General features: G+C 39.3%; 1 protein-coding gene across 1 annotated transcript in view; it reads left to right on the top strand.

Annotated features, from left to right (window-relative positions):
• LOC114553725 (potassium voltage-gated channel subfamily B member 1) overlaps window positions 1-26,976 on the top strand; it is a 38,506-nt gene that overhangs the window by 1,363 nt on the left and 10,167 nt on the right. The gene's annotated exons all lie outside the window — the stretch shown is intronic.

Here is a 26,976-nt window from a genome sequence, read left to right as displayed (position 1 = left end):
ACTTAAGTTTTAAATAACAAGCTCTCCATCGAGAAGTGGAAATTGCAGAGTACAGTTTAGGATATTAATGAATAGGGTTTAAATTTAGAAAAATAGTTAAAGAGTAAAACGAGAAAAGGTGCAGCATGAAATGTGATTCCCAACATCCAGAGGCTCTTTAAGACTTGATCTTATGTCTGACTTTCTTTTAACCTGAACCAGTGCTTTTAATCTGTCACTTCCAGCAGTTGGAGTACAGGAGTGAGAAATAATGAGTAATGGATGTTGTTGTACTCCAGAGGTGAATGTCAAAGCTGTCGGCAAACTTTAAGCTTATTCATCAGTGTGTATTGAAAGTATGACTTTGGAAACTATTTTACCCACTTACATTAATATTCTTAACTAGGTGTACTATACGGAGAAGAAAGAATCAGGGTGGTGCTGTTGTTTCTGGGGACTCAATTAAACCCTTTGTGGGTGAAAACATGACAGCCTTTATTGTCTCCCTTAATTGGTTTCAGTCAGATGGTTGTTACCAAGCCAGCGTTGTCTGCACACTGGTCTCTGGGGGTAATTATTGAATGTTTTTTCTGCATTGGTAACAGCAAGAGAGGATCAAAAGAGTGACACTTATTGTTAATAGTTTAATCCGACTGCAAGAAACCTATTGCACAGAATATTTATTTTTAGAGCATCCATAACGCCCCATTCTCCCTCCCCTTTCCCTCCCCAGTCACCCCTCTTGGCTTCATTAGCCACCCCCCTGCCTCATTTCCAGTCCAGTATTCAATCATCCAGCTCATTAACAGGCTCATAGCTCAGCACCGGGAACAAGAGTACTTCACTTTGCTGGCAAAATGGATTTAGCTGAAATTAAAGCATGTTTAAGTAAACTGGCTAAAAGAGGTGATTGGGTCAATATACAATTTATTTATCTAAAAATGTTAAATAACTACCCGATTGCATTTTTACCAATACAACAACTGTTTGGAGAGAGTCTGTCCTTCAGAGAAGTTGCCCTTTCAGTCACTCTACATTTTCCCAGAGAGTAAAATAAAAGTTCAATATTGACGATGCGCTACACTTCCAGTGAGCATGTTATGTCATGTAAGTATGATGTAAGTAATCAACTCAGTAATTTTCATGGTGATATCTAAAGGTTAAAAGTATTTTTCGAAACTTTCCCTATTAGGATTCTTTGGGGCTTTATTTTCATTTCTGACATATTATGGATACAAAAATCAGTTGAGTTTGCTTCTGTTGCAATTTGTTCAAGGTTGACCCCATTTTGGGCTTCAAATGACTGGACTATTAAGCATTTATTTTCAGATGCAATTAGAATAATTTTACTGTGTCATTGGTGTATCAGTTTAGAAAGCCTGAAGATGTCACATTTGTTCAAGATATCATGTCAAATAATTACTCAAAGACATTTTAAACACCTCCTTGAACAGGGGTTCCTGTATAATGTATTCAACTCATCTTTTGAAAGAGAACGTGCTCCTTCTCTGGCCTTGAATTACTGAAGCTCTTAATCATTTTTCTTTAATATTCAATCACAATTGCTTCAGTACATGATCCATTTATGACATTCAGTGCCCTCAGAATTCTCATTAACCACACAGACAAAGCAACGTCCAACACCAGGTCCTCTGGTATTCATGCTGACTGGCAGAACTCCTGGCATCAGAGGAAACCAGTGTCTTAACAAGAAAGGAAAGTCTGAGTTTACTGGTCCTTTCTGTCAAACTATAATGTTAATACATCTTCCACACATTTTTATCTATGAAACAACTCCTATATCCAAGATAAATAATGTAGCTGAAGCTGTTTATCATAATTTGATGTCAGTTTGGCCACATAGTGATTCAATCAGAATCTTTTTGAACCAGTAGAGATAGCTTTACCTGACCCATCTCCCTTGAAGGCTTTTAATATTGTTTGTCATAGTTGCATTGGTGAATAACAGCTGCTTTATTGCATCTATTAACTCAGGTTATTGTTGCTGATATTAAATCAATGCCCCCCTAAAATTGACAATAAGGTTCCTCAAGAGTCTGCTATGGCTCCTTTATCAATAATGGCAGTGTAAATTAATAACATAATTTCCCAATACTGACAATTTTTTTTCATGAGATAACACCATCTTGTGTCCACAAGATCCTTTTTTACATGTTAGACTAAATTTCTTTTACACAAACATATACTGTTGCTCTTCCTCTTCTTGCTATCCAAACATATGACAGTAATCAAATTTAATGTATTAACAAAAACTTTGGCTGGGTAGAAATTTTCTCTTTTAAATCTAGCCAAAAGATGTAAAATAAGAATATATGCAAAACATTATACAATGGACCGTCATGTCCACATTTGATTTGATGGAGATTAAGTAATTTGTACTCTCGTATTGCTCATTCTACCCAAAATGACTTGATATGGTCTACAGATGTAATACAGATACAACATTCATTAATATGAGAGACATAACAATGATGAAGGCTGGCCTATTTATCAGACATAAGAATGTAACAATGTTTGTTTTACCAAATTAATAATAGGCTCAAGACATGATCAATGGCACAGTCAATAATGAATAATCAGCTCCATTTTGCATTTATGCAATATTTTGTAAACAGTTTAAAAGAAATCTTAACAAGCACATATTCTACCTCATGAAGTGCCTCCAGGTTCTTCATACATCATTACACATTTTAGCATTGGCTCATGTCTCCTTCACTGTGGTTGCGTCATTCACCATTACTTTCTTTTACACTGTCCAACAGAGAAATAGGAATAGTGTGCAAGCTCTTTTTGTCTTCAACTAAACACACCAGAGCTGCACAGTGAGTACAATTAAGGGGCCAGAAACCTTTGAATGAAAGAAAGGCTAGGGAAAGCAGCCATGGTTTGAGAAACAGGGCAATTTCCTCATGGTTTAGATTTCCCACATGAGACAGAAAAAAGTCAAATTTGGGTTAAATGGCAGCCATTAAAAGCAGTCTTGTTTCTGAGGTTTAATTGAAAAGTTGTATCGGTTAAATGATTTGTTCCCAAACACATATTCTGCCTCATTTATTTTTCAGTGCTGAGATGAAATTTTAATTGCACATTGCAACACTTGACTTAATGCCGAAGTAAGAAAGTGTGATCCAGAATATCTATAACTCCAGATGTCACCTAATCCTCAACCTTATATAATATTATATAACATAATATAATATAATATAAATACACATATAATATATATATATTTCAGACCACCATGAGTGGGACACCATGTGTGCAGCACTTGATAGTCTATCTGGGAGTGTTGAGGTGTTACTGAGTAGTGATACACCACTTGAGTCTGCATTTCCACCATGGGTCTGTCCACTAAATTATTTAGTTATTTTATAACAATATGGGCTCCTGGAAACTCAGAGAAAACTTGCTGTAATCATTTCATTAATAAAAGATACGAATGAATGAATGAATGAATGAATGCCCATGTCGTCATTTATAGCTTGGCCCAGGCCTGTGGGAGGAAATGGTAAGTGGGCTGTGAGTGAAAACAGTAATACAGCATGTCATAGCATGTCTCTGTTGCTCAATTCTCCCTAAGGTGCAGCTCAGTCTCGGAGGGCTCAAAGTTGTCTATCAATCACACCCCAGGGCTTTGGCTTTATGGTCATTGCTAAACACCTGTTTCCTCAATCAGTCTGCTATAAGTGATTAAGTCACATGAACACATAATTTTTGCATAAGTCATAAGCAGTTTTGGTAAATCCAGAGAGACCTCTGCCTGTTTGGTTTTGTCTCTGCTTGTCTCACTGGTTTTGAAAAGCGGGGCTTAGATGGAAAAAAGGGATGTCATGTACCTCCATGCACCAATCAGGATTTAGCCAAATATGAATCATCTGGTGACAGTTGTGAGGTTGTTAGCTTGACAGGCCAAGTACAATCTGATTAAATATTTCAAAGTTTAAGTTCTGATTTGAAGTTTCAGGTGCTTTCAGAGGAACAAAGAAAGTTAGTTTTACAAAAGCGGTATGCTGCAGTATAATATCAAGTCACCTTTCACTGTTGTAGGTCTTAAAGGACAAATCCGGCGCAAAATGAACCTAGGGGTTAATAACACATGTCCGAGTTCAACCGTTGTCTGGGATTTGTTTTCATGCTAATCGAATGTGACTAACAAGGCTCAAAATAGAACCACACTTCCACGGTAGCATAATGAGGGTCCCTACATGTAAACCGGAGCATTGAGAACTTTGTAAGTGTACAGACAGTTTATTAAAAAGATAGTTTAGAAAGACAGTACCTTTCACATATACAGGCGGGCGCCATCTTGAGAAAAACAGTCTGACCAGTCGAACACCGAACGCCGCATATATTTTAATAAACAGATATAATTCATGCATTTCCATGTAATTACATTTCTGAAATATAATTCCTATCAACCCATTGAGAAACCACGGACCATGGGAGATATCAAGTGACAGTTCAGCTCACGTTGCACGGCGTTCGTTATTTTGTCCCAGATTTGTCCTTTAATATTTGTTTAAAGAGGTGTATTACAAAGTTATTATTAAAGTAAATTATAACCAGATTTTCCCACGAAATATACCTATCTCACACACTCACGGCATCCAGAATCTTTAGTGGAGCCAAGATGAATTGGTTAGAGTGAATGATGACTCTTTTCATGCCTTGGTTTTGTTTTAACATTGTAGATATCAATTACAGGTCATAGCTTAAAAAACATGAGAAAACAAACATTTTTGTTGTGTGAATTCTTTATAAATGAATGATTGTATACAACACAACAAAGAGATTCAACATATCAAAAGAGACGAAACACACACAAACATGAACAAACTAAATTGACTCGATAATCCAATTCTGTCATTAAAGGGGTGTTGTGAGATGTTGAAAAATACTGCTCTGCAAAACCCATATTGTAAAGTCAACTACAACAAAGTTTATGAAAATACGACAGTTGGTACGTTAACTGATCATAATGATAACTTACAAACAGAAAAGGTGCAGGTTCTGATTGTGACGTTCCTGTTAAGTTTTACAGACTTTCACTTAACAGATTCTTTTGACACTTCTACACTCTGGGAATTTGAATTCCTGTCTCCTAAACGCCCTGCAGCGTTCAGAAGCGTTGGTCCAGAACAGGATACTGAGCTATAAAAACTGACACTTAGTTCTTCAGCCTTGGCAGAGGCTGTTTGAACTAATTGCATGGAAACCTCTCCTCTTAGTGAGCCAGAGACAGCCATGACTGGAGGCAGTTAACTGCACTTCTTACCGCACATCAGATATGCCCGGTTGACTTCACTGTGCGCACTTTGCTTTGTTTGTGAAGATAACTCTGTGCACCGTGGCTATGGCTCTGTGTGGAGATATCCACTGTGTTCTGTTGCCTGCTGCACACTCACCACATGCAACCTGGCTCAAAACTTTTGTAAGAACAGGAGGAAATCGATGGCAAACACATTAAGATGTAAGGCAAACTTGATTGGAGTGAGACACACCCTGACCAGCCATTAGAGGGACTAGGATGTGTCACTTCCCCACGGACCACTGCCTGCTGATAGCTCTGCATGAGGGCAGAGTGCAGTCACTCATGCTAACTTCCAGGGCTGTGTCACGGGGAGTGCAGTGGGACCAGAGGAGGGCAGCAGTACAGCCACTATGATTTTATGGTCTCTGTGGTATTTGTTTCAAGTAAAGGAGCTGGGAGTTTCCTCTGTCTCCTTGTGTTTCTGTCTCTCCTTCCCTCACCACCTTTTTCTTACAGTATTTGTGTGTGTATGTATGCTAATAGCGAGGCATGGGGCTATCCAACAGAGTGTATTTTTATTAGTTGTTTTCAAGGGTTGTTGCTGGCAATTATTTTGTCATGCTTAGATGAGTTTTGAATAACCGCTAATCAATGGCACACAGCTGCCAGACTGATTGTAGTATATATATCGCCAAGTGGGCTCGCACAAAGTCACGAGAACTGTTTGGCAGACTGGACGTAAGGAACCAAAGTCTCTGTCTCTTCGTACTCTCCTATCACCTCATCTTCTTTTTTCAGTTTTCTTCTTTTGTACTTCCTCCTCTTATTATTCAAGTCCAACTAATCAGCACGCAAGCTCTCATTATCGTATACATTTGTCTAAATGCATCGAGATAATAGTTATCCTCATATTCAATAACATGCATGGATGATTCATTTTCTAGCTTGTTATAGTCAGCTCTCAGACCAACAGTTCCCTCTAGATCCATGGATGGATAGAAAATTTATATTTAGTAGAAATATAAAAAGAAATAGATTGTGTATAGGTTAATTCTACACAAATCACACACAAACCATCCTGATAACAACAAAGGTACAACATGTTACTACTGCCCATACTTTTTCATACATACCTTTATTGGGTTATCAAGACACAATACATGTTCAATCAGTAAGGATACAAAAAAAAAAGTAAAAAGGGACATTTAGAGGAGCGATTCAGAGTGCTTGGAAAAACAAAATCAAAAAAATTAACTATAACAATTTGTACATGTTGTGCCTGGAGTTTGACCACCATATCATCGCACCAGTGACAATTACTGGCTCTTACCTCTTTCATAATCCTGACTGGAAAAAAATAAAAATAAAAAGTTACATCAGTTTATCTTAATTAGAACCATCTATCTTAATTATCTAGGGAGGGAATGGAATTGATGAAGGACAGAATGGGATTCCAAGTTTTATAAAAATTTGTCGGAGCACCCCTTAATACTGTACTTGATCCTTTATCCTAGAGTTAGGGGAGGGAGGATTCTTATCCTTCCAGTGAACTAAAATACGTTTATGGGCCCCAGAGAGATGCAAAAGCGATAGAGTTGCTTTCCTGTTGGTGAAGTGTGTGAATTCTTCAGGCACAGCAAAGATGGAGGTTAAAGGACTCCAAAGCACTGCTTTGTTTAGAGCTTTTGAAAAGTATTGTAGAAAGAGGACCAGAATGAGCTTCATCTCGGACAGGAAAAAAAACATGTGTATGACTAGCTGATGACAGAGAACATTTGTCACATGTATCACTTGTGTAAAAAAAGTTTATTAAGTTTAGCTTTGGAAAATGTACCCTGTGCAGGACCTTGAACTGAATTAATGTCAGACTGGCACAATATGAGGTGGAGTTAACCCTGTCAAGGGCCCTTTGCCACCATTCGTCCAACAAGGTACGACCTAGCTCCTTTTCCCATGAATTCCTAGTTGCCAGTGTCAGTGCCAATTTCACCACAATTGAAATGAATCCACGGACCGCAGTAAGAGCAAGAATTACATCAATGAGAGTACGAGGTAGTTTGTGGGGGAAGTTGGGGAAATTACAACGGACAAAGTCTTTGGCTTGAAAATATCTAAATAAATGAGCTTGTGGAAGGGCAAATTTAGTCCGGAAGTTCTCAAAGGAGATAAAAATGTCCTTATCAAAGAGTTAATAAAAATTCACCAGCCCCTTCTCTTTCCGCAGAGTGTAAGTTGAGTCAAGTGGAAATAAATGGTTTTCACAGAAGGGCATTAGTGGGGAAAAGAAAGGTGATTTTGAAGTGCCGTTTAAACTGTTTCAGGATTTTTATAGTAGTCAAGACAATTGGGTTAGAGATGACTTTAGTAGGGTGTGCATTTAGAGGGTTGCCCATACTATTTTTGAGCTGAAGATCTTCATTGTGCAATCGCAACCTCACAGACTGTAATGAAACTGTTCTAAAACGGAGAGACATTTAGCATTATTGATTTCAAACATGCTTCTGATGCCGTTTGATTAGCGTGAGGAAACACATAAATGGAAAGTAAGGAAGTAACACGTCCCATCAAAGTGGCTGGTAATCGATAGAGAAAAGCTGCCCAACTGCAGAGAGGAGGATTAAATTGTTTGTGTGTTGGCGAGAGTGTTTCACATGCTTTAAATGATTTCTCTGAGACTTCAAAGACTTACGTTGCAATAAGAGCTTCCACATTGCATCAGCACCAGTTCCATATAGTACATTTGACCTTTAGATGCTTCATATGTTTTCATTAAGACCTACTGAAAAGTACTCTACAATGTATTGCGATCTCGAAGAAATCTGCTGTTGGGAACTGAAATTTTTACCCAGGCACATCTCTTCCATTCCTCAGACATAACAGATGCAGAACAAGATTCTGCTCCTGTGGTCTGTAAATTACTTATTTCCTTGATGGAGGTGCTGTGTAACCAGCATGGACAGACTGCTTACTTGCCTGTCCTGTCTTCTCCTTCTGGATCTCTTTCGTGTTTGACTAAATATGTGACTACATAAATGACCTAATGCACAGGCTGGATATACATTATTTTATTTCCCCTGTGAGGTTGTACATTGCTTCACAGATTTTGAACATTGTAGGAGGTCAAAACTTTGCCTAAAAAGGCACTGTTTGGAGTTATACCATACATATGGAGTGGGTTATACATAATACAACAGGGGTTGTGAAATTCTCCATCTAAAGCCGCATATACATGATACACGATTTGCTCTCTGCGCACCGCTATGTAGGGTGCAGAGCAAAGCGCAGCGCAGGTATTCATCATCAAGGGTGGCAAGGAGGCTATTTCCCGTTGCTAGGTAACGTCATGCTGTTATCTCATTGGTTGCACTTTCAAAAGGTCAGGGCAAAGTTGACATAATTTGAACTTTGAGCGCAGCGCAGTGGTAAATCCAAGCGGTGCACAATGCCAGGGTAGCGCAGCGCATAGTTGGGCGGCACCGCTCTCCCCATAGGAAATCAATGGAACTGCCAGCGCCAAGCGGTTTTGCTACCTATCATGTGTAGTCGGCTTAAGGTTCAATTAGAAGCTCTCTTTAATTAAAAATGATTCATAAACACAGTCTCACTCATGAAGCAACTATAAGCAATACAATAATATCAAACAGACAAAGTTAGCAACTAGTTGGAGAATATAGGGAAGCAATTATCAGCTGAAGAGCCAGATAATTCCCGTGGTGGAGACCAAAAACAGATCTAAAAGAAGAGTGGCTATTTGAGTTTGTGTGTAGTGTAATATTGTTGTGTTTACAGCTGCTTTCCATTGCACCCAAGTTGCCAAAAAAATCAATTATCAGGGTTTATGGGTTTATTATTGTTAAGATAAATTTGGAATTATTAAGGATTTCTAAATGATAGTTGGTTTCTGCTTGTGGCTAGTATTTGGAATATTGATTCGACAATTCAAATACCGACATTGTGATTTAAGTTGATAAAAATAACAAATAATCAATCCATTTTATCAGAATACGGATGTCTACTTTCTACTAGTTGTAGTGCATATGGTTTTAGGATACGGAACTGCAGTCTCTCCATTGCCCTGCAGTTTCCATGGAGAGAGGTGATCTAGTATGGTACATTAGCTTATCGCGCAAGCCAGTATGCACACACAGACTCCCACTGAATAGTATCTCTGTATGACAGACCTACCAAATCCATGCTTTATTTTTAGTACAATGCCTTATCTGGCTTTCCTGATTTTCCTCACACATTGGTGCAACGGGGTTGGAGGCTATAGACACTGATGCTGACATTCAAAAGGTGAGAGGCCAATCGTAAGGGGACAGAGACATAACTACTTTGCTGCAGAACTTCATTCATTATTCAGACGGGCCTGTCAGCGAGAGAACATCACTCAGGAAGATGCAGAGTGGTGTGAGGCCAAGTGGTCACCCGCAGAGTAAAACCAAAGTTTACAGAGAGTTAGACATTAGATGTCAAAGCCAATGCGTGTTAAAACTACTTCTTAAGCTACAGTTGCACACCACACCAAGGTTTTCATCGCTCACTCGGCAGGCTGAGACTGAAAAGGTCAGTTTCAAGCCACTTGTATAGGAATGACAGACATGACTGAATAATGCAATGAAATTCTGTAGTTAGTCCAAGACATTTTCTGACAGCAAATATATTTTCTGTCCAGCCTCAATCTATGTAATCCATCTCTGAGCTTTCATAGATTTTTTCCTTTACCTTTTTTCCTGCTTTACATGACACTGCTCTCTGGTGTTGCTTTTTTGGCTTCTTACCCAAACTCAAGTGCTAAATGTGCTAGTCATCAATTGGTGACAGCAGAACAAAAAAAGATGGCTTGTGCATTTTTAAACAGCTGCCTTCGTCATGTGCACTTCATCCAGGGTCACTTAGCTGCCAAGCATATAGTAAAGAGGCACAATGTAACTGAGGAAGTTTAGAGCTTTGCACTTTTGTTTGCCTACAGTACCAGAGCTCAAAAGATTTTCCTATGCTTACATCCACTCCTAGTCTTTGCTCCTCAACCATGATATCCTCTTGCCACATGATATGGTTGAAGGAGAAGGAGAGCTCAGTTGTCTTTAGAGGGAGCTGAGCCTGGGAGAAAAGACTTGAGTGCTATCATTTGTAATGCAAGTTATCCTGAAGCACTCTTGCATAGAATTTCTCCCAAAAGTTTCTGAATGACAGAGCATAGTTTATTCCCAGCGAAAGAAAATTCAACAAAATATACTGTAATCTCACTGAGATACTGACTCCACTCCATACGTGCTCTGTTGCTCACAGCGGCTGCCAGACTAAAGCAACAGTAATTACCAGAACTTGATACAGAACCCAACACCTGAAAGCTCCATGGACGAAGAGTAAACAACAGGGTTCAATTAACACAATATCACCTCCAGTCTCTCACTGTGAAGCATCACATCTGCCATGGTAGACAGGCTGAATTAAACAAAGCGTCAGATTACAGTTGTGAGCATATCACCTGACATCATTTAGGTAGATGCTGGTGACATATTTAGGTATGACAGTACAGTAAACATTAATTTCCAATAGTTTTTTTTACCTGTGACAAATACAGTTTCAAATTAACTGATATACATGAAAAGAGTAAAACAGAGGCTGTGTACGTTATGTGACAGAGTGAAAATGTCAGCAGGAATAGAGGCCGAAGGGTGACAGAAATGCCCATTGTTCTCCAGACACGTCTGATTCAATTGCTTTTGCTCTTTAGCAAATTAAACGAAATGAGTGAAAAGCAAACCGGGGAGCTATGTTTAAATCCCGTCATCTGCAGTTCTCATTTTACAGCTTGCATTCAGAGTGAGATGTGTGCATTCACAAATAGAGAAATTAGCTTTATATCCTGTTGCATGACTGGTGCACATTTTAAAAATAAACTTTACAATGAGCAGTGTGAGGAGGTTGAATTATCAAGCCCCCACACAAATCTTGAGATGCTTGGTTTCTGAGAAAAGTCCCAGCGTGGTTTATAGAGATAATGCAGCTATTGAGGTCGAGTTGGTTTGAGTGGGAGTTGGGAGGTTTCCCCAGTGTCCCCACCTCTAGTGATCGTAACAGATTAAGCCACCACAGGAAGATAAGATCTTTCCTTCGCTTCACTGTGACCTTCTCAACTTTCTGTTCACCTGTGTGGACCAAAAAAAGAGAGCTGTTGCAAAAGGCATACGGAGGCAGTGTGTCTACTGAGAGACAATCAGTCATGGGGAGTTCAGTTTGAATTCTGGATCAATGTGTCCGCCTACTCTCTTTAATTCTTATGCAACAAAATAACGCAAAACAAAGGCAATCAATAGTGACAGAATTAATGAATTTTGTATGAAAAACAAGAACTCCAGTATGTATTTACAGAGAAGTCTGTGACATTGTGGTGTTTTTAACAACTACTGGTACTATCCCCATTCCCCATAGAGGTTGTTGTGGGTATTTTTTTAATGGTGTTTGCACAAAGAGATTTAGAAGGACAATGTGGAAGAGGTCTGGTTGTTGATATTATACAGGGTGTTGCTCATCCTAATGAGGCACAGCCTGCAAGGAGCGATGGAGCCACCTTAGTGTGACATCTAACACAGCCCCACCAGATGTTCTACCTTAGCACACTAATGGCACTCCTCTCCCAAGGGCCCTCTATAAATAAATATGCTGCCACACATGTATACACACACACACACACACACACACACACACACACACATAACTTGCACATTTTCCCATCCTTTCTCCAGCTTTTCTTTCAAACACATTTCCTTTTTAGTCTGTTATTTTCCCACTCATTCTCCCTGTGAAACACACACACACACACACACACACACACACACACACACACACACACACACACACACACACACACACACACACACACACACACACACACACACACACACACACACACACTTATTGTCCCAATCTATTTGGCAGTTTTATAATTTCCCAACAGCAGACTGTCAGATTCCCAAGTATGTTTCTATTCTAAATCAGAAGAGGGCACAGCAAAGGTTTGCTTTTATACAAAGGGAGACTGAAAGAGGGAGTGATTGAGAAAGAGAGGTTTGTTAGACTGGCACTTAAGTAATTGGTGTGATAGCAGATACTTTAGCGCCTGTGGTGACGGAGGGTGGTCAGAATGTTGTGGTTTTCCAGTGACCTCGGTGCTCCTCAACGTAGCAGGAAGGGCTGCCACATAATGTAATATTAATTTGTAAAGGTAAGCACTGAAATGCAAATAACTTAAAGGAACTGTTAAACTTTTAGGAAATCGTTTATTCGCTTTCTTGTCAAGAGATCAGACGATTGATACCACTCGCACGTCTGTACACTGAATATGAACCTGCAGCCAGCAGCCAGTTAGCTAAGCCAAACCTAGTTGAGAGAAAGACTGAGGAAAAAAAGTTAGCCTGGCTCTGTAGGAAGGTTAACTGACTACCAACAAAACTAATTTATACATTAAAGCTTGTTTGTTTAATACATACAAAAAGTGTAAAGGTTCCTGTGGGGACTATTTCTTGGCCCAGGTGCAGCAAATTTCTTTAGTCTCTGCTACTGCAACTCTGACCCCGTCCAAGAAATAGTCTGACTCATAACCATTGCAAACACTGCATATGTGTTAGGTAGAGAGCTTTAGAAGTGTTTGTTGGTGGATTTTGTTACTTTTGGACAGAAAACTGGTTTCGGTCTTTATGCTAAGCTAAACTGACGGGGTGCAGGTGCTGGCTTCATATTGAATGGATGAGTTGTGAGTGGTATTGATCTCGGCTAAATCTATGCAAGAAGGAAAATAAACATACTTCCCAAAAAAGACAAACTATTTCTTTGAATTGGATTATCCAGTGGTTTCCTGTGTGCACTTTATCCAAAAGTAAAAAAAATAATTATTACGTAACTTATTACCTAATGGTTGCTGTAATTTGTACTTAATGGGTGTTTAATTTGCACTTGGTGGCAAAGAACAAATTGTACTCTGAAGAATCTCAGAAACCCAGAAACAATATTTGCTCAGAAATCCCACTGAAGTACTAAAGAGTAGAAGATAGGAGGAGGTTATTGACCAACAGAGGCAGTGCTGCTGTGCACTCAACTACATCATCTGCAACTAATCTACAAACTTCAATGCAGGTAACATCAGGAATTAGATGAGAGTAAAATTGATAATAGGCTCCTCATGTGCAAATCTATTTTTCAAAATCATCACCTCAATTCTTAAAATAGAAATACACAGACTGGTTACCATACCTGTCTGCATGATACACTGCACTGTATGAGTGTTTGTGTACACTGTTTTTACAGGACCACATACTGTATGTGGGTGTGTGTATTTATCATGCTCGCCTGAGTGAGTGAGTGAGAGAGAGAGAAAAGAAAGAGAGAGACAGAGAAAGAGAGGACATGGAAGAGAACCGCTTTTTCTGGGTCAACGCAGCAAAGAACTGCAGCTGATTTTGCTTCTATCTAAAACTGAATATAAGGACATACATTCTTTTCTGTCTATTTCAAAACGTTTCTGTTGTAGAGGAAGTCTGGGTTTGTCTGCCAACCGACTGTGTATTTTATCACAGGTCACAAAGTTCACTGCCGCACCTGCCAGTTACCAATACCTAGACATTTAAGTGAGAAGGGCAAAAGTCAATTTAAAATATTTGGAATCCAGTCTTAACATCGCGAGAGATGATCAAAGACCACATCTTTGTGGTATTTGTATGCTAATGTTGATGGTAATTATGTGAGACTCCTGTGGTGTGCTGACTGAGGAGGAACTAATGTTCATTTGGTGTAATTACATCCAGGAGTGGTGCTTTGAGTAGCATAGTAATGTAGACGAGCCGTACCAGACTTGGGAGATCACCTTAGTGGTACGTGGCTCTGTTTGCCAGGATGAAACCACAGAGGAAGTCCCTCAGGAGCAGCTGAAAACAGTACACCTCGTCAGATAGCTCACCTGAGACTCTGTGGCCACTCGGCACATCAAATGACTGTCACATGCAGGTGTTTCTCATTAAATGGTCCTACGCATTTATCTGAATTTAAATGCTGTCCTTAACATGCCGCACTGCGTTACACTAAGAACCAGTGTGGCTGATATTCTGGCAGTGCAGAGTGGGTGGATTGTGTGAGTTTCAATCACTATCCCACTAATTTCCAGGCAGCAGTCCCAGGAGTCCCTGTTCTCCCCAGCCAGCTGCCAGAGCCCCAGCCTACTCGCTGCTCTCATTTCTCTCGCTCCTTCCTCCGCCTACCAGACACCAGTCACGAGCACATTACCATACCTCTGTCTGGTGAGAGATATTAGGCCATGTACAGTATATAGGCATGTTGGTCTTAAGTGGGCCAAGCAGGAGAGGAGAGGATGTGGGTCACAGGTTGAAGGTTGGAAAATTATGCAAGGTGAGTGGCCAAAGCTGTTAGATTGAAGCTCGCAATTCTTGGAAATTCATCATCTGGCTGCCTCAATCTGTGTGCAACATCCATCTCTCAAACTACCTCAGGCAGCTCCATCTCCCATGAGAACAGAAGCTGAGAGTTGATGGGTCCTGTGTAAACTGAGAAGCATGATGTCAATTGAAAGGATTAGTGATCTGTGGGAAACTTGACTCCATTGTCGTCACATTAACACAATTGTGGTTCCAGATGTAGCTTTCTGAGGACAGAAATACAGACTCAACTACCCTTGGCAGTTTGGGAAGCCAAGGGTAGAAGCTGAGGAAAGCGAAACAACGAAGTGTTACATTCACTGGCTGATGGATGAATTGACTGATTGTTTAATTGACTGTTCACCAAGCCCTGCCCTCTCACTCACTGTCACGCTGTCAAGCTTTCTCACACATATGCAGTTTATAGGCATTACGGTAGCAGCTTCACTTGAAATTCTTAATCTTCTCCTTTCCAGCCGACAACCGTTAATTTTGTCCGCTGAAATGACAACTGTAGCTGTCGAATTCTATCAGCTGTAGCTAGCTAACTAATTTAGCTTACATTAGCTTGATGGATTTCAATTTAATGAATGAGGTTTTAAATATGCAATAAATGGCTAGCTACATGATATTGTGCTAAAAGACTGAGGCTAACCTGTGACCTAGGAATGACCTGATGTCATCCAAGTTTCCTCTTAGTCTCATTTTACCACAACATGGTGTTTCTGTAAATTCCACCACACCTGTAATCCCACAAAACAATGTTGGCCTTGGAAGTGACACTCATTTATTAAAAGTTGTAGTTGCCAGATATGCTAACAATTCCAGCTATCATTGGAGCATTCCTTCCTTAGACTTTGGCTCTTGTTTTTTTGTTTTTTGGAAAAGGCTAAAAAAAAAAAAAAAGACTCCTCCCTCCAAACACCACCGTTACTACAGCGCCAGGCACACTGCTTCAGCATGTAGAGAAATCCAAAGCTTGACAGGCTTGCCATATGGTTGCCACTTGCTACATGGTTCCTGCCATTAAAAAAAAAAACTATAATAGAAGCTATCTTGTGTTATATGTTATGTAAATAGGACTTGTAATTAACATTGACAGATAACATCCTCATAAGACAAATTGGTGATGGCAACAGCTTGTCCAAGTCATTTTAATCTTATTATGCCTTTATGTAAAACACTTCCTCTCGTGGTCTCTTGGGTTCGTAGCAGGAAAGAGCTTTGTGAAAATGAGACAAGAAGGCTGCTCATTAGAGCCTCTTCATCAAACCTCTGCCCAGCTCAAAATCAGTATTAGATGGAAATCCCAGGGGCTATCCCACATAAACCTTGGCTCTGTGGATAATGCCAGCAACAGCGCTGCCAAATCTCTGCGGATTTGCTTTCTAATCTTAGTGTGATCTCTCACTGTTAGAGTCTAATGCCAAAAAGTGATTACAGAAATACAGCAGTCCTGTTTGTGATACATACTCATTGTGAACAAAGAGGATATATTGCATTGCTAACAGAGTTGTAAATTCAACACCTTTTCTGCGTTGTGTATAAATATTTCACAAAGTATGAAATAGTTTGTAAATGGAACAAAGAATGATTTTTATATGATGGGGATCATACAAGAGGATATGATCAAGAATATCCACTGGCTAAATGTGTATAGATCGAGGCGTATAGTTCAAATAGGAGAGCCCAACCTTAGAATAAAGATTAATGGATTAGGTTACTTAAACCCCAATGCAAGCGTTTGGTATGATGAGACACTTGAGGTCCTGGAGCCCTGAAAAAGAATGATGTGCATGTAGCGTGTACAGTATATACATTAGCCAAGGGAGGTTGAAATTGGTAGAAGAGTAACCATAAAACGAGATAATTAATTAATTGCACTAAAATGGTGTGAAAGTGACCATGGAAAGAGAGGGAGATGAATGAACTGATTTGGCAATAACGATAAAGAGAGGGGGAAGATGGCTGGTTAAAAGGACTTTATAAGGAGAAGTATACTGTAGGCATGTGTTTGGAGTATCACTGCAATGTGGATGAATATCAGCTACAGATTCTTTTATACTTTTAGATTAAGATGAAATCTTACTATAAATCAATGTCCGAAATGTCAATGTGGCACTTTATAGATCCCTGCTGAATTATCTTTTCGCTTGCACCCTTCACTGATATCGAAGAGTCGGGTCACAGCAACAGAACAGGGGAAGACGGTCTCTGTAACAGCCAGGACAGCGTGCAGCCTCACTAGCAGCTGCAAAAGCAGCAGAAGAGGCAGATTAGTAGTGGGAAGGATAACAGCTGCAAATTAAAACGGCTCTGTGATTGATTTCTTTCATAAAGGGAAGGCAATAAAGTGCTGTTTACTTGACCTAAAGTAAGGTTTGAGCCATAATGGGGAAGTGAGGTCAGATCAGGTAAACTGATGATCATCTTAAATGGGTGGTAATGGATGTAGAAATGTTGTCTTGAGGAGAGCATGGTGAGGGTCAGGAGAAGCGGGAACAGTTAAGTGTGTTTTAATTCGGGGTCCGAATCTCCATGTATGGCAGTGATTGGCCGGGCCAGCGTGCTTGACTGTCGGCCAGTTTACAGGAGGCCTGGATGGATACAGGCAGTGTGCGGAGCATCAAGCACCAGTCTGACATGTGTTTAGGCTTTTTCTAAGTGAGTGTAGCTCTCCATTTGAGCTCCATGCCTGGGAAACTAGAGCAAGAGCACATCATTAGAGGGACAAAAGTGTGTGTGTTTTTTTTCATCATGATTTTGTCTGGCACGGTTGGTTTGCACCTACTCAAATCTAACCAGAGACTTGTCTTTATCTCTGTCTATTGTCTCAGCTCCAGGACCCTGAGGATGGCATTAGAATTACCTAAACAAGTCCTTCTATAACTTAGAGTTTTGTTCCACTAGCAAATCATCGTCACTCTTACTTTATACAACTGGGATGCTCGCCCATTCCAGCCTGGAAATCAGCCGTCTGCTAGAGTCGATGCTGGCTCAGTGCCAGCTGCTAACGATCTGCAGACATTTCTCATTTTGACAATATTATGATGGCAAGAGTTAGTCTGGACAGAGGGAGCACATCATTACACAATTACAGCTACTAGCCCATATATAACATACAGTACAACCCATATTTGATATATTTAGATTGGCTGTTTGATTTTGGCAACCAATCACCTCACTAAAACAGAGGTGATTGGAGATTGGAGATGGATCCTTTATTGCTTACATAACACGGGCACTGTGAATCTCTTTGACACTGTTTACTATTATTTAGGGCTGTACAACTTTGAGTACTTGGCCTTGTTTAGTAGCAGTATTAATAATTGTAACATACACTGAAGAACTGTAGTGGAACTGTTTTTGCTGATGCCAAGAATTTATGCGTGTGTACGCATGGTGCGTACACACACAAACAGACACACACACACACACACACACACACACACACACACACACACACGCACACACACACACACACACACACACACACACACACACACACACACACACACATTTCTGTCAATCTACTAATTGATTAATGGACAAATCATTTCAGCTCTAGTGTAAATAGTTTTCTTAGAATTTGTGGCAGGACCTTTTTACTTACTAATTACTGAGCACGAAATTGTCAGAAATTAAATCCAAAATATTTGTTTCCATATTAGCGGTAGAGAGATTGCTTCAGAGAAGAAGCAGGTAGCAGCCTGCCAAATCAACTTTGAGTGTCATTGAGAAGTAAGAAAGTAAGAAGTAAGCTGTGCTGAAGGTGCTTACTGAATACACCTCTCAGTGTTACCAATAATTACAAGAGCTGTGTTTTCTCCATTGTGTGGTTCAGTATCAGCTCACATGTCCCCTGGCCTGTGTCCTGTTTTTGTAAATGTCTTGCTGCAACTGTTATGCAAATTCTAAAAAGCCTCACGTCACCATGGAAACTATCAGCTGAACTGTACGCCACGGCACTGCAGTCTTGTCCTCTTGAGAAGATCAGCGTGCACCCCGTGCTGCTGTCTGCCAGTTCATGTGTGTGTTAGTGTGAATGTATATGTGTGAGTAAGAAGATGGTGGGAAAGATGCAGATGTGTTTTCTTTCCTCCTCCATCATTACACCATGACGATTTATCCCACTACAATCATGCACTGATAGAGCTAGCCCTGTTTTTGATCACCAGTGTGCAAATCCTGGTTCATTCACACAGATCGCATGAAGCTACCTGCCATTGTTTAGCTTGCTATACAGTACAGGCCAAAAGTTTGGACACACCTTTTCATTCAATGCGTTTCCTTTTTATTTTCATGACTATTTACATTGTAGATTCTCACTGAAGAGAAGATATTTTAGATTCTTCAAAGTAGCCACCCTTTGCTTTTTTTTTTTATTAATAAGGGAAAAATTCCCCTAATTAACCCTGACAAAGCACACCTGTGAAGTGAAAACCATTTCAGGTGACTACCTCATCAAGCTCTTTGAGAGACCACCAAGGGTTTGCAGAGTTATCAAAAAAGCAAAGGGTGGCTACTTTGGCTATGTTTTCAGTTATTTCACACTTTTTTGTTGAGTACATAATTCCACGTGTTCATTCATAGTTTTGATGCCTTCAGTGAGAATCTACAATGTAAATAGTCATGAAAATAAAGAAACACATTGAATGAGAAGGTGTGTCCAAACTTTTGGCCTGTACTGTATGTTGTGAGTGACGGACAGCTAGCTAGGCACACTTTTCTGTCTGATTACAAACTGTTCTTATTACAGCATGAGGCTCTGTGGCCCCGAAAATGTCCCCTCATTTCACTGTAAACACAGACAATAATTTTAGCCTGCATTGAAAGGCTCAATCTCAAAGTCAGTTGTAATGAAAGTTTTATTTTTGTATCTTAGGCCTCTAAGCTTACAGTGAATGTTCATCTTTTAAAGGTTAGATCCATCTAAACTTCTTGTTGTAAATGTCAGACTCTCAGGTTCTTCTCAGTCTCTTTCTTTCTTTCTTTTTTCTTTCTTTCTTTCTTTCTTACTTACTTGTTAAAGTTGTAGGACATAAAGCTAATTATGTTGTATTACTCTATTCCATACATTGATCACAATTAAACAACTTTGTTGTAAACATTTCATTGAGGTGTTTAAGAAAATAGGTCACTTCTGAAGTTTATTTTTCTGCATGTTGCCTTAGGGTCCTTTAGTGCTTTTAAAAGTGCCCTTTTGAGCCCAGCTGCATACATTATACACTATACACTCCTCTCCAAACATCCTTTTTCTCTTGGTCTCTTTCTGCATTATGTATCTCTGACCTCGCTTTACCACTGAGGATGATCAGGTGTCTCTGAGTGCCGTGGCCTCCAGAGTACAGTGCAGTTGGAAAGAAATGACATTTTAGTGGTCTGACACTGGAGATATACTGTACGGACACACACACACACACACACACACACACACACACACACACACACACACACACACACACACACACACACACACACACACACACACACACACACACACACACACACCTGTGGTCTTCAATGGTCAGGCAAGAAGATCTTTACTGAATCGTTTCGGAGGAGACTGGTTTCACTCCTACAGAATAAAAAAGATATGCTTTTATGTTACACTTTAGATCTGTGTTAAGTGTTTTAAAGGAGTATTCTTAGATTTGAGTTGTGTAAAGTTGAGTATTCAACACAGTGTTACTGAAGAAAAGTAATGTGTATTGATAGATATTTTCATCCCAATTATCACTTTTGGCTAATTTCGTTTTACAAAAAAGCAACAGATCTGAAAGGACTGAATCTAAAGTTGCCATGCTGTTTTACTGAGTTTAGATATTTAATGCTGTGTCAGCTGGATGTTTGATTCTCCAAGCAGACGAGTGCTTTTAAAGCAAGACTGTGGGTCAGTTCTGTTTTCTCATCACAGATTTTTATACAAAGACAATGTAGAATGGAGCACAGTGCGTATGCCATCAAATGTTAGAACGTCAATGTAGCTATACAAATACTGTGAAAGTATCAAAATGCTTAATCCAAGTAGAAATGTACGCAGCCCGTAATCAGAAACGGTGCCTTTAAACGAGTCGTCAGGACTTCCGTACGGTTGTGATGTCACAACTATGCTACATATAGGTAGAAAGAACCGCTACAGTCTTTCCCTGGATGAATGACGTGATGTAGAAACCCGGATAGTCTGAGAAATTAGAGCAGACTGGGCTTTTTCGGAATGGGGGCTTAAAGAGATAAAACGGAGTGTTTCAGACAAAGGTTGAATACAGATCAATTTTGACAGACAGTATGAGAAAAATAATGTGTTGTTTTTTTTAACCTTAAAGCATGTAAACATGTTTTAGTAAAAACCCCAAATACAAGTATAAACCTGAAAATGAGTACAATATGGGACCTTTAAACAGAAATATCTTCTTATTCAGACAGAGAGGGATATGACCGACATGTGCATTAAGAGAGACGTAAAGTAACAGTGTGAGAAAAGATACATTAGGAGGTTCTGCTAGACATCCGGTGGTGCCGCACTTTCTATAAATGCAACCGGGTACATTTGTTGTCATGGCTACACTGAGTGGTGGGCCTGGCGCCAGTTAAAATTATTTGTTTTGTTGCATTAGCAATTTCACAGTTACATGCAGACAGATCTCTAAAATGACAAATTATCAAAAGACAGATGACACAGAAATCGTGTTGAAGAAATAGTTTGACATTTTGTGAACTGTAACTTTCTTGCTGAGTTAAATGAGAAGATTTACCACTTGACAGCACTATTGATCTTCTTCTTTAACTTTTGAAAAGAAACAAATAAGTAATAATATATTATATATAATAATAATAATAATTTCCCAAAATTTTAAACCATTTCTCTAAAATACTGCTAAAGCACCTTTTGTTGTGATTACACCTGAGCATCACACCAATTAGTCTTGAATGTCAGCAAATGCCTATCACTGAAACTGTAGTGTAGAACTGATATGGCTTCATATAGGGTCATGGGCAGCGACCAGGCCTCTCCTGTTTCAGGTGGTGTTCGCTGTAAGCAGCCCAGGTAACTCTCTCCACTCAGTACTGACACCTAATCATGTCATAGGAACCCAGTGACATCTGCTCTTTATGGTAAACACCGAACAGGGCCGCATGGGGCAGGTCACCGGAGATGTGGAATTTAGTGAACGTTACTTAGCTGTCAGCAGAAACCAGATCAGTGAAGGCATCTTATTGGCCTCTGTGTTCACTGCTTGGCACAGGCTCGTATCAAGCTTCAGTTCTGAGATCCTACTGTACCATATATGATTAGGATTTGCACTTTGTAGCCATGGAGGTGGTTGCCAAGTGAACAGCAGAGCTTGACAACAGAAAAGAGATATTCCTTTTTATCAGAATGGTGTAATGATGTCTAGTCTAATGTAGTCTCGCCTTGCCAGACCCTCCTCCACAGCGCTGCGGAGGAGGGTCTGGCTAGTCCACACAGCATTCTGGGATGGGAGAAAAACGTGCTGTGGTTTATTGGCATTTCTTTAAACCAATCACGATTGTCTTGGGCAGCGCTAAAAAAAGAGATTTTACTGGAAGTTACTCAATCATTTGCTTTCATTCATTCATTCTCAGCAATCACTTTCTCTGACAGAGGTCATGAACCTTCCTTCTCTGATGTAATCTCCTGATCTTTGTGTGCATCCTAGTCATAATCTGCATTAAAGCTAGCAGTGTCTTATGGCCACTGCTTCTCTTTAGGCCGCCTGTCTGTCTCCTGATGCTGATTACTTGCTCTAATTGCAGTCAAACCTGACTTGACTAGACGGATTGACATATTAATAATGCCACTGCATCCTAGCAGCTTTCTTTACTCGTGCTTATCCTCTTGTGTAATAACACAAACCTATAATAAAAGAAGAAAAATAAAACATATATTTTGTTGTGCAGCCAAATGGTCAATTTTCGCAGAGTTGGAAGTGATTCAGCATGCTATATTCTGTTCATTTTTTTTCCATTTGCCTGCCAACACTGCTGCCAGTTTCAGAGTGAGTAAAGACCATAGCAACAAGAGACAGCTGAAGCTCCAGCTGGCACAAAACAAGTAACAAGAACAAAGACAGATTTTGAGTACTTGTCATTTTCAGCTGGGTGTGATGCGTCAAAGCTGAGTGTTGATGCAATTGTGATGTGAACCATGAGTCTTACTGGTGTGCTGCATTTCAGCCCTACACAAAAACGCCCTCTGTAATCAGGACTGTACATCTCAGGATCACAGATACCTAATACTTATTCCATTAGTAGGGCTCAGTCGTGCAGGCTGTATGGGCTGTGAGGAAGACCTCAGACTCAGCAGAGTCCAGCGGGGGACGGCACATCGTTCATTTAAGATTCAGGTCATTTCACTTCATCTGAAATACTGTTGATAGGATGGGAACAAAGTTGCTCTTTTGTATACAACATTTAGTGGTAAACCCTCAAAACCACCCTTTCGCTAAAAATGTAATTTATTTTATTAAAAATATATTTTAAATATGCAGTATGAAAGGATTCTTACAACCTGCCACGGGCTGCAGATGAAAATTAGCCTGTATGGCTAAAGCTGGCATATTTACATGTTGGACTCATGTTAATTAATGTGCATTGTCCTTTCTTAAATAAAATAAACATAAACGTAAAACACCAGAAATTCGTATAAGCCAAGCCAAGCTCAGAATGCTGCATAGCCTATACATTTTCAAATAATACTACAAAATGTCCAAAAACAAAACCAGCCTCCAACATTCAATACTGCCTCCACATTATGAGATGCACTCTGTTTGAACAGTGCATGGTGCTGCAATGAAGACTAAAAAGTTATGAAATAAATAACACAGGTATAATAAAAAATTATTTGTTTCAACCATAGTGCTTTCATTCTATCGTTCATCAAGAAGACCACTTCTAACCCAAAAAGTATTAACATAAGAGGCTGTAACTCACATACTAATGGGAAATATGACATCCTATACAATCCTAAAAAGTGAAATCAATTTAATTATTAAATGAATATAAACAAACAAAACATATTGAAAAAATATTCATGTATAATACTGGAGAATTGTTAAATAATCTATCTTGCCTTCTTTTTCGGACTTTTGAGACAAAGTTAGCAAATTTCAACACGTCAAATTGAAGAGCCATTCAAATAATTATCATCTATGCACCAGAATGTTTCAGATGATTTGTTGATTGACAAATCTTTTTGTCTGTACAATACAACAGAAAATGTCACTCACTTTCCACCTCTCCCAAATCACATCGTTTTGCCATATGTACCACTTATTATAAAATAAAACAAGTATAGATTATATATTTATCTTATATTGAGATACTGTATGTATAAAATACACATATTGACTAAATAAATAGTAATACATTTTAGAAAATACAGGAAAGTGATAACTGGAAAATACTTCTATTTATTGACATATGTATCAGTATTACTGTAGATCTGTACATATGAAATGAAATTTTTTCTGCAGAAGGGCTCAAACACCCATGATACAGATAATAAAATATCAACACAGATATGACAGCAGCAGGATGTAGAGTGATTTCTGGGGATCAGGAAACAATTTATAGTTGGAAATCAATAGTCTTACATCTTGGTGGTGATGCGTATATATAAGCCTCTTTTGCTCTGCCAGTAGAAAAGCTCCTGTCTGGTATTTCATCACTTAAAATCTCAGATCAGTCTTTCATTTTAATGCTTAAACTGATTTGCCTTATGAAATGACTCAGTTGGAGAGAGGGAGAGATCTGCAGCAGCCAAGTGTATAGTAGCATACATGAGATAGTTTTGCTTTTGAATTATCTAAAATATTGTAAAAAATAATCTTACATATAGGCCCACAGGATGGAGTCTGTTCTTTAAATATTGGCATGTATTCTTCAATGTACGCCTGATAACAGATGTTTCACAGTCAAGGTTTTTTTGTCCCAGGTGAAAGGTTTGTGGCGATAGCAGCTAGCAGCCCAGATGTTTGATCAGGGGGAGGACTGACACTCAGAGCAACAGCACTGGTTTGTACATGAGCCACAGGGGAGCAATCTCTCCCCTCACTTTCTCACTCTGTCACTCTCCTATTGGGTCTTTATTTTTCACGCCATCTATGTCCCTTTTCTCTTTCTTTTCTCTGTAATTTATTGCGAAAAGAATTCATCCATGTCCTCAGTCAACACTCGCCTGCACCCAATGATGAGCTTGAGTACAGTTAAAAGCAGTGGTGGAAGAAGTATTCAGATCCTTTATTTCAGTAAACGTATCAATACGACAATGTAAAAAATACTTTGCTGCAATAAGAGTGAGAAGTTTAAATAGAAAATCACTCACTTTTTGTAGGGTTACAAGCCAAAAAGTTTGGGAACCACTGTTTTAATCTTAAACAATATGTTGTATTTTATAAGCTTAACTGTGTGTTTTTTTATGTAAAATGAAACCCTAAAGTAACAAGTAACTACAGCTGTCAGATAAATGTGGAGTAAAAGTATGAAGTAATATAAACTACAAAGTACAGTACAAGTACACTAAGTAAAGTAAAAGTACTGGAAAATGTTACTTAAGTACAGTACTTGATAAATGTACTTACTTAGCACCACTGGTATAAAAAAAACAAAAAAGTGAAACTAGTTACAAAGACTTTGCAGAAAACACTGCAAAGACACTGTATTGCAAAGACTAAAATTTGCACAAACCAATGCACGTACATTTATATTGTTAATTTCACAAACCTTTTATTAAATTACATTTATTCCCAAACTATTAAAACAAACAAAATATTGTTTTGCAAATGACAAAGAAGTCATTCATCAGTGCACAAACAAAGCTCTGCGTCTCTGTGCCTCATCATTTTAGCACCACCTTCACACTTCCGAAAGGACACATCCTGTGCGTAGCCGCAAGCTCAGTAATCCATCTCCCTTTCTCCTCCTCAGCACACGGCACAGGATAGGCACATGCTCCCTGCTATTGGCTTAAAGGTGGGACAGGCAAGGTTGGCAGGCAATGTGAAACAAGGCAGATGAGGTGGAGGGCACATCTGTGGGACACAGGGGGTCTTGACAATTTGGGAGATGTTTTATCTGGTTTGAACAGATGGGAAAGTTAGACTGAGGGCACTAATGTAACTATAATCTGTTCATTGCTTTTTTACCAGATTGTGAAGTGAATTAATAATAATTCAAATAATTTTCTTCATTACTTCTTATTGTTTACTGTTCCTCCTTATTGTTGTATGGTTGTCATCTTTTCACATCAATTTGATCTTAATCAGGGGTAGGACTGACATGCAACAACACTGGTTTGTACATGAGCCACAAGGGAGCATCTCTCATCTAACTTTCTTATTCTGTCACTCTCTAAATATGTCTTGGCTGGACACCCGCCAGTCCCAATCATGAGCTTGAGTGCATAGAAAAGCAATGGGAGAAGTATTCAGATATTTTACTTCAGTAAAAGTATCAATACAGCAATGTAAAAACACTCCACTGCAAGTAAAAGTCCTTCAGTCAAACTATACTAAAAGTATTATCAGCAAAATGTACTTATAGTATGAAAACTAAAAAGTAAACGAAAAAGAGTAAAAGAAAAGTACTTGTTCTGCATAATTGTATTGTTAATACTGAAGTTGTAGTGTGTGAGTAACAGTACTGTTGCTTTCTTAACCTAATTCAAGCTTTTTTTATTTTGGGCAAGACATCTGTTAATATGTGTTAGAAAAATCCTAAATAATACAATGCTCTACAAAACTAAAACTAAATCAATAAACAGTATTTATAGGACCTTATATAGACCTTAGTGGTCCCCTAATACTGTATCTGAAGTCTCTTTCCCGAAATTCAGCCTTGGTGCAGAATTACAGCCACTAGAGCCAGTCCCACAATGAGCTAGGATGTGCCCTTTCTGTGTCTGTAGCAATTGAGGAGGAGGGGGGGGGGGCCTTGACCAACTGCCACTTTGCTCGTTTGAAAGCCATGATGTCTCTCTCTCTCTCATGGGTGGGCCAAATTCTCTGGGTGGGCAAAGCAGAGAAAGGGGAGGTAACCTTGCTCATAAGGAGCAAGATTCCAGATCGGCTCATCTGAGCTTTCATTTTCTCAAAGGCAGAGCAGGATACCCAGGGCTCGGTTTACACCTATCTCCATTTCTAGCCACTGGGGGACCATAAGCAGGCTGGGGGAATGCATATTAATGTTAAAAAACCTCATAAAGTGAAATGTTCATGCCATGGGACCTTTAAAAGTGAAAGTCTGATGATATATGGTTTTCTAATTGTCAAC

This window comes from Perca flavescens, chromosome 4 (assembly GCF_004354835.1).
Source record: "Perca flavescens isolate YP-PL-M2 chromosome 4, PFLA_1.0, whole genome shotgun sequence".
Taxonomy (NCBI): domain Eukaryota; kingdom Metazoa; phylum Chordata; class Actinopteri; order Perciformes; family Percidae; genus Perca; species Perca flavescens.
This window is presented reverse-complemented; position numbering and strand designations above follow the sequence as displayed.